The following is a 10,932-nucleotide window of genomic DNA, read 5'->3' as shown; positions in this document are numbered from 1 at the left end:
ACAGTGACTCAGTATTGGGAAGTCCAACGAAAACAGTCCAACCACTGCAGGAATAGCTGGTTAGCATGCTAACTTCAGTAGAACAAAATCATAGGGTTGTTTTCCACCTCTGGAGACAGCTGTTGGTGAGTAAAGGAATTAATGTTTTCTAGACCGGTAAGAGCTGTCAATGCGAACATTAGCTATGTAGCAGAACTTACAAATTGCTCCTTTAACTTCCTCCTTTTCCTCTTCTTTCATTGTCCATCCTTTCCTCTTTACTCCCTTCCTTCCTTTAATTCACCATTCTTTCATTATTTATCACCTCCTGTCCTCCATTCTTCTTCCCTTCCTGCTTTCTTTTGTCCTTCCTTAATTCCAATTTTCCTTCTTTCCTTTCCTCTTTCCCTCCCTTTCCTTCTATTTTACATCTTCGGTTCCTTTTTCCTTCCTGCCAATCTGACATAATTACATTAAAAAATATATCTGTACAACTTTGGATGCATGCCCACATTTAGTTTTGTTTCCAGAGTTAATGCTTCTTTTATTAAAGTGACTGATTGGAGTTTTTCTTCCATCGCTGTTGGGGCGACGGCAGAACCTCATGTTCACTTCCCGAGGACAGTCCAAGACGCACAGCAGACAGCAGACTATACATTTCACTACACAAACATACATCCAACACAGCGGTGAGCGGGCAGCGAGCCAGAACAGTATGCACGCTCTTCTGTTGAGGTTACATAAACTCAGCTGTCTCTCCTCTTCTTACTGGGTCAGCTGCTCCTCTCAGAGCCGCAGTCTCACATTATCAGAGTGTCTGAGTTTTATCTCGCCGGCGCTCTGATCACACTACAGCGACTAAACATTGGTAGCGACACAGAGGCATCTGGGTAGAGCGTTCACCTGAGGCTACCGCTGATGCAGTGACAGAGAAGAGGCGCAGAGACCGAGAGGCCCGGCGGTGAGGAAGATGAGCTACAGGCATAAAGGCAAAGATGAATTTGAATGATGCAAGTGTTATGTGGAAACCTCACGTCGGGGAAACACATCAGCAGCTTGTGATGTAATTTCTGGTCAATTTTTGTTGTTCTGTGCTGTATTTTTCTTAAAACTTGCCAAAAAAGTAGCTGCCATTATACGACGCAGACATATTTTGGCCACAGCTACAACTGAGCTTGGAGAAAATTAGTAATCGCCAGGTTTGGTGTCACTCCTTTGCTCCACTCCAGAGCTGCAATTTCGTGCCAACGTTTAGCAATAATAGAAAAGTGGTGGAAGAGGCACAGAGACCATTTCAACACCAAACACAGTGGAAAATGCAACCAAACTAGACCATTTTTTTCAAAGCTCTGCCTCCCACTATTCTGTACTGTAACAACCAGGCAGGACATAAACACCCTGCACATTTGTAAAGGATAAAGAAGGATGATTGTATAAGGTTGTAATTTTATGATTCATGTCGAAATTTATCAAAGAAAAATTTTGATATTTGACATGTTTTTCACAGAATATGGTAATCTAATTGTCGCTGGAAGTTTTATTTCACCATGTTAAAGCTGAAATCTTTGGGAAAACATTGTTATTTTTGTCATCTAATTTTGTCATTTTCAGTCAACACAGAAGCTGCAGTAAAGAAGGAGAAGAAATATTCATATTATTATTGTTATTTCTATTTCTACAAATCAATTTACTACAACCTGTGTAGCTGTGTTGATCTCATCTGTGCTTGTTGCCATATTTGTGGATATTTTCTGTCTTTATTTTTCATGGATTGTAGCTAAAAAGCTAGCTATATTTGAAGATATGCCCACTCTATTTTGGTCGATTGTTTCTCCAACTGGTGGAAACAGATGTCAATGAGAACAGGACCAAAAGCATATTATGAAGCGGATTAAATTGAAGATGTGGGCAGCAAGTCAGAGGTCTGGATCGAGGCTCGGACTCGATGTCATCGACTGGCGACGCCTCAAAGATCTGTCTGAACGTAAGCCATTGTATACAGAGCGGCCTGAAAAGCAACTGACATTACCAAACAGTTTATTTCATCTCATTGTGTTTCAAGATGTTTTCAGGCATTTTGCTTCAGGACATCATGAGTCAGATCGGAAAAATCAATTCCTGTTATAGTTTGAACATCATATCACAAACCAGCAACATGGGCTAAATTATTCATTTTGGCTTTAAAGACATGACAGATTAGCTTCATAGCGACTGGGTTCCTTAATGTGATGTAAACTCAGAGTTTGAAAGGTATAAATGTACCACTCAGACTTTACTGCTTTCTGGTCAGACTGAAAAAGGAGCAGTGCAAACATCTTGCTGGACATTTTTTTTTCTCAAAAAGGAGAAAGCGTCACGGGTCAGAGATTCTGTCCAGCTGCGACCTTTGAACTGCTCACTACTTCAGCTTGTACTAGTAATCAATTATCACGCGTGTTTTGAGCTCAGGATTTCCTCATCTCTGTCTGTGATGGTAGAAAAGAGCAAAAAAAAAAGAAAAAGGCGTGCAGCAAAGACAGATGAAAGGCTATTTTCTGCTCACTTCTCATCCAAAGGCTATTTTTAGCCTGCTCTTTTTTTTCATAACCGCTCCCTCAGTTTCTTACCAACATCAAAAAGCTGCTGCTACAACCCAGGGCTTGAAAGAAAAGATAGAGTGGAGAGAGGAGATGGATTTCACAGAGGAGGAGAATATGCATCTCCATACAGTGTGTGTGTGTGTGTGTGTGTGTGTGTGTGTGTGTGTGTGTGTGTGTGTGTCTAGGTCAGCACTACACACGACACAGCCGAGAGGTGATTGAACAGGTGGGGGATGGGCGGGGTTTATATATGTGGAAGAAGGAAGGTTAAAAATTTAAATTATACTGGCTTATTGGGAAATAGACAGAGGTGTCGCATTCTCCCATGATTCAGTTGTGCTGCAGCACGGCGCCCTTTCTACTGCTATGAGGTCTTATTTCATGAACACGTTAGAGAACATGTTGGCTTCATCTGACGAGAGCGAGATATTTCTCTACCTCTCTCTGTGCGTCTGCTGCATGTGGCTGTATTAATGAGTGTGTGGGAGGGCGGAGAGGCGGATCTCTGTCCCGGGTTTCTCACACAAACGCCAGCCTCGCCTGCTGGATTGCGGCGTGGGAGGAGAGGTGTGGGTGGAGGTGGAGGAGAAAGTCGCACGGCCGGTCGGACCTGTTCGTGAGGCTCAGGTGAGAGCAGCAAACACGGCACTTCGATGACTTCAGTTGTTTTACAAAACTGCAATGAAATAGATGCTATCCCAAATGCTGTGAGGCGGCACAAGGCCGTGTTACGTCACTGCTGTCCAAGTGTTTTGTCACGCTGTAATTCCTTAATCCCTGTTTAAACACATGCATTGAGCCTCAATCTGTACTGTATCAACAGTTTCGGTGCTACTGGTTTTTGACCGGTGTACTTCCTCACGTTTGACTGAACTCGAGCTAAACAAAAACAATCCAGGTTTCCAAAAAAATGTCAAAAAACGGGCTTGAGATGCAAAAGCAAAACAGATGAAACATGTCGATAATAGAATCAAATTTTCATATGTGAAGAAATAAACTACGAACACCGCGTGCATCAATTTGTCAACTGTACAGTAACTCCTGCACAGTGCATTAAAAGGTTTTCTAGGCATCGTAGCTGTTGGCAGGAATGGTTGCACACAAGAAAACTAGACTACGTCAAAACCTAGAATATGGCTGGACCGCATATGGTCAATGTGCAAAATTGAATACTGTTGTAGAACCACTCTAAACAACTGCTTTCAATAGCAAGTAGCTAAAGCCTGCTGAAAAAAAAGTTGCCAACAGGTCTGAAAAGTCAGTAAACAAAGTGCTAAGTTGGAAAAGATGCCTGTAAATGACTGATGACGTAATTCATTTTGAAAGAGCAACAGCCAACGGGAAAACTCCAACACTCGTCCGGCCGACCGATGGTGTAACTTCATCAGTCGGTCAAAGAAAGTGACCCAAACAGTTTATGTGGTAATGACTATCCACAAAGCAGGGTTTGGAGATTGCAGGTGAAAAGATCTTCAGGTGTCAAGCAGGTGAAGAGCAACAGGTTGGTCATTTGTTCTTACCCTTCAAACTCCCCACAAGAGTGAGAGCGGCATGTTGTTGTTGTTGTTGTTGTTGTAACAATGCAAAATCTCATGAACAGGAGGTCAGGGTGATGGATGGTTGAAGCTCCAGAGTGGTTTTATATCTCATCTCCAACCAGTCAGTGTTAGTCTTTTCTTTGTTTTTTTTAGCCATGACCACAGTGTTTTCCCAACTTTATTTATACATTAACTCTGGAGGCGTCAGATTAGACAGCGCTCAGCTGAGCAGTTTCTGAATTGGTCATCTGGGTCGTTTTGGAAGGAACAGTCAGACAACCTAATGTGTTTCCGTCTTTTCAGTATGAAGACTTTATATATTTCAATAAACAAAATCCTGTTGACTGTAGTTTACGTGTCAGTTCTGCAGATGTGGTATAAAACGTTTTACTTTTCAGTCGCCTGCAAAACATCATTTGCAAACGTTTGTCCTGTTTCACTGGGCAGAAAGAGGAACTGGTGTGACACTGAAATATTGCTTGAAAATAAAAAGGCAAAACGGTCTAAACGTAAGTATCTGACAACACTTTTCAGACAGTGGTGTAGGGGAGCAGGGGAGGCGAGTTTTACCTGCGTTCCCGCCCTCAGCAGCGAACAGGCCTGCGAGGGAGTGCTGTTGGCAGATGGCAGGTATGTCACAGCGTTTATCAGTCATCGCTTCACTTCAGCTGGCCCTGATCTGTCACATAAAGGCAGAGAGAAACCTGACATGAGCTGGCTGTGTGTTGGAGGTGTAGCTTTACAGTGAGACAACATGTCCTCACGAGATGTTGCACAACTGATAGTAAACGCTCTCGTCAGTGGGGTGTTCGTGCTGTTGGCAGGATGTTTCGCAAAGGGTTTTTCTATTTGTTGTTTTCTTGTGGCTCTGACAGTTTTTGTGTTGAATTTTTTTTTTTTTTTCCACTTTTAGAAAATATTTTAGTGTTTGGTTGGTTTTCATCCAAACATCTTCTCAGTTCTTATTTGCATACAAGGTTTTAATCTTTAAACTCTGATCTAAATGATGCTCTGAAATGAAGCTCTCAGCGTGAGAGCTGGTCTGGGGCAGGAAGCCTTCGCACTCCAGCTAATTAAATTGCAGGTGTGGTAACACAGAGGCTGTCAGTTCAAATCCACTTTGAGTCTGTGAACGGATTATGTCTCCTGTAGAAAAACATTTTTTCTGCACCAGAGCCCAACAAACAAGATACTTCTATGTTCTCATGTTTGTTTTATGCATTCAATTATCTGTTTGTTGCATGTTTTCAGAGTTTCTTTGTGTTTTATTTCACTTACTCTCTATTTCCAAAGGCGCTGCTAGCTCTGTTAGCTCTGAAGCTACTTTTGAGGTTGCGGCTACGAGACGTTTCCATGTTCTCATGCATCATGTTTCACAACGACACTATGTTTTACACAGTGAAAGCAAACTGAGTGCCTCTGTCTTCAGGATGTTCATTGATTGGTCATAGTCTACCCATCTTTCTCCTCATTGCTACATCTCAGCCAAACGATAAGCACAACTGTTCTCTCCCTCCCCCCCTGCTGCTAAATGTGCTACAGTGTTGAAATCCTACTTTTGCACATCTGTTTGCTTGCACATGCCCACAGCTGCACCTGCGTGCTCTGTCACATGCTATCAGCGCACAAACACTGAACTCCACATGCTGATTATGATCTCTGCTCCCAGACGGAGGGAATTTGCCAAGAGCAGCTCAGCACCTCTCCGCTGCAGAGCTCGACGAGAGGAGCAGAATGTGCAGACTGCATGTCGGTTGCTTCCCTGAGGCCACTGTATCGAACACCAAGGCCCGTCAGCAAATTCCTACAAAGAGATCTGATGCTATGAAACTTTCTGCAACTGAGAATAAAAGGCAAATAAACCCTGTGATACCTGCGCTTTCCACTTTGGAGACACCCGGTGACAGCTGATGAATTTGCCTAATTCTGATTAGCCTCCCACTGGGTTGCCTCTCTGTTTGTCACTGAGAAGTAAGTCTGATTCAGTGGTTTCTTTAAGTCAGTGAATGGGACAGGATGGGTGGGAGGGTGGAGGAGAAAAGCCCCTCGCCGCTCCAAAGCTATTAGCTCGCTCTCTTTCCACCTGTCACACATTGGTGACTTTATTTCGACTCGGCTGAGGCCCCCTGGTAGATATCAGAGAGATCATCTCCGTCTTAAGCTAAGTGACTCCAACAAGCGTTGCGGCCCTCCCCTCCCCTCCCATTCCCGGTGACCCCGCGACCCCTCGGCACCACGGGCTGCCCGAGGAGCAGAGGTCTGAGCCCGGCTGTGGAGGAGCGGCCATGGGAAGAGAAGGAGATGGGCTGAAATGAGCTCTGTCATGCAGAAAACTGCAGGAGGGGCAGGCGACGAATACACACTCCCGCCCCCCACAGATATGCTCGCACAGCTGGGACAAAGAGCGACACAAACACACACACACAAATTTAAAGAAAAAACTCAACAGCAATCAAGCACAGCTCTTTCTTTCTCACTCTTTCCCATGTGTTTTCTCCTCTTTTCTCTTCCTCCTTCCTCCAACTGTCTCTCTCTCTCTCTCTCACTCACTTACACACACCACACAAATACACAATAGCAGCTGCGACAAAGCCCTCTGCAGGATTAGCCAGTCTTTGTTGGCAAAACACAAATTACAAGTCTTTTAGCGCTGACTCCTCCCTCCCTGCAAGTGAGTGAGTGAGTGTTGTGTGTGTGTGTGTGTGTGTGTGAAACAGATACAGTGTGTGTGTGTGTGTGTGTGTGTGTGTGTGTGTGTGTGTGTGGCTATGTGTGTGTGTGGCTATGTGTGTGTGTCTGTCTGTGTGTGTGCTTCTTGCTCATCATGATGCACGCAAGGGTGCACAGGATTGCATGTGGGTGTTTTGGTTCTTGTGTGTCATGCTGTGTGCAGGCAAGTGTAACCGAATGAATGTGTGAGTGTGTGTTTATGTTAGGGCTTGTGAGTGTGTGTGTGTGTGGAGTGTTTTAAAGAGGGGGTTTTGTTATCAGTCCGTGGGCAGTAGAGAAAACAGGCGTAAAGGAGAAGAACACTTGATAAGATGCCGTCTGAAACACTGAGGAGGAGCAACTTGTCAATTAGAGACGTTTCTTTTTAAAAACCGCAGTGCAGCTGAATTTATGAAGTAGAGAGTTCAATCGCCCCACCACCAATTTTCGCCCAAATTTCCCCCAATGGTTCTTTACAATCTTTGTGTGTTGTCACATCTGCAGCCCTGCACAGGACAGCGCTGGGAAGCAGTCTGAAGACAAAGCCGGGGGACGGTGGTGACGCTGTTTGTGATTTGTCTTAATTCAGACGATGACAAATTCCCAAACTCAACACAGGCCCATTACTGCGCTCACCTTCTTATAGTTTTAGAAACACGGTGAAGTTAATTAGCAAGTGAATAAAAAAATTTAAAACCTCACAATTGTAACTTGTCAGACGTTTTTTGTCATGTCAGCCCCCCCCCCCCCAAAAAAAAAACATGACATAATATAATTTCTTCTTTTGTTATTTTAACATCTGCTGTTTCACTGGAATGGAAAATGTCTCCAGCTCCTGCTGAATCCCCACTGTGTCTGTGTTTAATCTATATTTGATTAATAGTTTTTGACTGTCTACCTGTCTGGAGGCAATGTTCCTCATCCACGTTTCCAGTGTGAGCGGACTTTGTCCTTCGGAGTCGTCTCCCTGAGCAAAAAAAAACAAAACAAAAACAAACAGAGGAGTTATTGAGTATTGATCTGTATTGATCATCACAAGAGCTCAGTAATGATGTGGGCTGTGAGGTCAGGAGGAAAACACATGCAATACATCAACAGAGGTTGTTTTCCACGTGTACAACAATAGAGTGTATTGGATATGAAGTGTCAGAAATCCTCGTACATTCATCAGCTCGGCTCAAAACCAGTTTTGGTAAGAGAGGAAAAGTGAGAATGGGCTTTGTATTCATTGTATTAACCAGGAGAATAGTGATTATGTTTAATAGCACACTGCACACAGTTGATCTAATTACCAAATGCCTCTCAGACACCCTGGCTTGTGTGAATTACCAGACCAGTCCAGTGCGAGTTTCCCTGGAAGTGATATTTGGTTGTTATTGATGCAGACTTGGCAAGCAAAGAAACGCTATTCCTTCCCAGCCAGAAAAGTTCAAGCCATCACCCTGTGGTCTTTCACACTTCTCACTTAAAAGTCACTGTTGACTAAAACGAAATGTGTGCTATTCTCTAGGTCAGACAGCATTTAACGTCGACAGAAAAGACCGTTCTGGTAACAGTGACAGAGCACCTTCCTCTCTTTGCCCGGGGCATCTTCAGAGCTCATCTGAATATGACTGAAGGCACAAAACAAATCTTAATAACAGCAACTTTAAAAACCGGAGCACTGCAAATTAAACCCCTTTGTTAAAGAACGGTGACACCTCTTATGACTGGATCCTTTTTTATTTTGGTGATTGATGAATTTCAATCTTTCACCTCATTTTTAAAAAATCACTCTGGTAGCTGTTAGGTGAACAGCTGTGAGATGTTACCAGCCTTAATCAGTTAAGCACCGAGGTCAGCCATGTCAATATTTTCCCATATCTGCTGAGCATTGTCTCCTTTATTTACCTTCCCTCTCCCCTTTGGGAATAGCATTCCACTTACATCTTAAGATGGTCCCAGATCACTTAAGCCACTGACCATATGTCATAACTCTGCATGGGATTAGGCACATTCTCCATTTTATGGGCTAACTTGTGGGAAAGTGTGCGTGGAGGAGGACTACCAGTATTACTTTGAGAATATCCACCTCAAATCAGGATCAGCCGAAGCTTTTATTCAAACCCGCCTTCAAAAATGAGAAATATTTGATTTGCAGAGATAGAATGAATAAAATATCGTGAAAAAGGGCAAATCAATAAAGCCAACAATAAAGGCTCCTCTGTTTCATTCTGACACATAGTGCATAATAAAATATATTAATAAACATCTAAGAGCCCTGTCCTCACTCATCACAATGTGAATACATGCATATATAATTCTATTAATGCATTAGTAATGCCACAACCGCACAGATTCCCCGTGTGGCTTTAATTTCTTCCAGTCATTTTCAAGTTACAGTGCAAGTTACTCTTGTTTTGTTTTGTCTCCATCTTTGTTGCTAAGAGCTAATCTCTGTGCTGTTTCTGTGCTTTATTCACCTGTCAATCAAACAGAGTGGGCGGTACATTGAAGTCCGATCCTTCAAGACTCCTCTTGTAAGAAGATGACACCACAGGTTGTAAGGCTGCTTATTGTGACCCATAATAACATTTTACTGCTCGGTGACGTCTAGCAGGTGGAGTAATTATGAGGGGAGCAATGGAGGAAGTGAGGTGACGTGTCAGGAGGAGGTTGGGGTTGAACTGCTGTTCATTTCCTATATGACACCAACAGTCAAGATGATTTGTCTTATCTACACCAACATAGAAGTGGATCTGACATGGAACCAGCTATTAGAAACTAAACATGCTCATGACTGTCATGCTCTTAAACAGAGGGGGAAGTACCCGGAGAAGAATGAAGAAAGAGACACACAGCTCTCGCCTTCACTCTTCAGTATTGATAGATAGATAGATAGATAGATAGATAGATAGATAGATAGATAGATAGATACTTTATTTACCCCTTATCTTGAGTCACATCTAAAAACAATACAAACAATTGAAACACAGTCTCAGGAGGACCAGTTACCATTACTGCTGTATCTTTATACCTTATTGTAATGTTTAACCTAACTTAAGTTATTACATGATGTGAAATGATGATATGCAGCACACTTTTAACTCACTTCTGCTGTCATGTGAGCTTCTTAACAGTGGTAAAATTGACACAGGGCACATAAGACCGTTTAGAAATATAACCGCATACTAGGGGTGAGGATATGAGGATATGAGGATATGATCTGCTTTTACAGTTACTATCCCGACACAGTGCAGTTCTGTGGCTCATACAGGCATCCACAGTAAGGTGCAGGCCACTGCAGCTTACTTGTACTCCAAACGAGTGGCTTCATTAACTCCACAACAACGGTTGGAGCTCGAGCATCACAGGGAGAGCTGTCAATCAACCGTCCTCACTCACTTACAGGGCAAAACAGCCTCATACGGCCCGTCGGCCCGTGCAAGAGCCCATTAGAAGGACGGAGTAAACACTTAAAGTTTTGTATATATAATATAAATATAGACAGGTTGTACCTCCTTAGATCGGTTAAAGTCTCTAGGACTTGCGCTAACCATAAGTGCGTAAATAAGATTTATTTTTATCTACCAGCATCGTGTAGCAGCGCAGCGCTGTGACTGCCTACCTTTTCTACGTGTAGAACTCTGAGTCTCTCTCCATTCCTCCATGGTTTGTGTTCCTTTAGTCCGTAAGGATCCACAGATCACGAAAATCAAAAGGATTCCTTGTAAAAGTATTCCAGGTTATTAATATCGTTCTGAGAAGTCCAAAGCAGAAGACTGAGATGATTTGTTTGTTAGCTTTACTGCTACAAAATGGCAGCGAGCGTAAGGAGCGTAAGACGTACTGACGTGTTCTTTTGCGTCGGGAAAAAAAGTGGAGAGGGGGGGGGGCTTCAGCACGTGGGTTTTGAGAGGTGTGAAAACACGGACAAGCTCCGTTTTGAATGCTTCCAAAATGCTTCAGTGTTTTTTCTATTATTTCATAAAACACATTTTTTCCAATTTTCCTTTTAGAGGTTTATTGGCGTCTGTGAAAAAATGAACTATAAAGGTCTCTACAAATTACAGTAGGAGCACAGAATAAAGTAAAATGAGGAGCTTAGTCTGCGATTTAATTTACATTTTATTATATTACAAGAGTTA

At 42.9% G+C, this 10,932-nt stretch overlaps 1 long non-coding RNA gene across 1 annotated transcript; it reads right to left on the bottom strand.

Annotated features, from left to right (window-relative positions):
* Window positions 1-4,122: 4,122 nt before the first annotated feature.
* LOC130180526 (uncharacterized) lies at window positions 4,123-10,565 on the bottom strand. Its single transcript, XR_008829418.1, has 3 exons — window positions 10,413-10,565; window positions 7,704-7,772; window positions 4,123-4,775 (listed from the first exon to the last, which is right to left on the bottom strand). It is a non-coding gene; the product is annotated as an uncharacterized LOC130180526 (long non-coding RNA).
* Window positions 10,566-10,932: the final 367 nt, after the last annotated feature.

Source organism: Seriola aureovittata, chromosome 13 (assembly GCF_021018895.1).
Source record: "Seriola aureovittata isolate HTS-2021-v1 ecotype China chromosome 13, ASM2101889v1, whole genome shotgun sequence".
Taxonomy (NCBI): Eukaryota; Metazoa; Chordata; class Actinopteri; order Carangiformes; family Carangidae; genus Seriola; species Seriola aureovittata.
The sequence above is the reverse complement of the archived record's forward strand: the minus strand, read 5'-3'. Positions and strand labels throughout refer to the sequence as shown.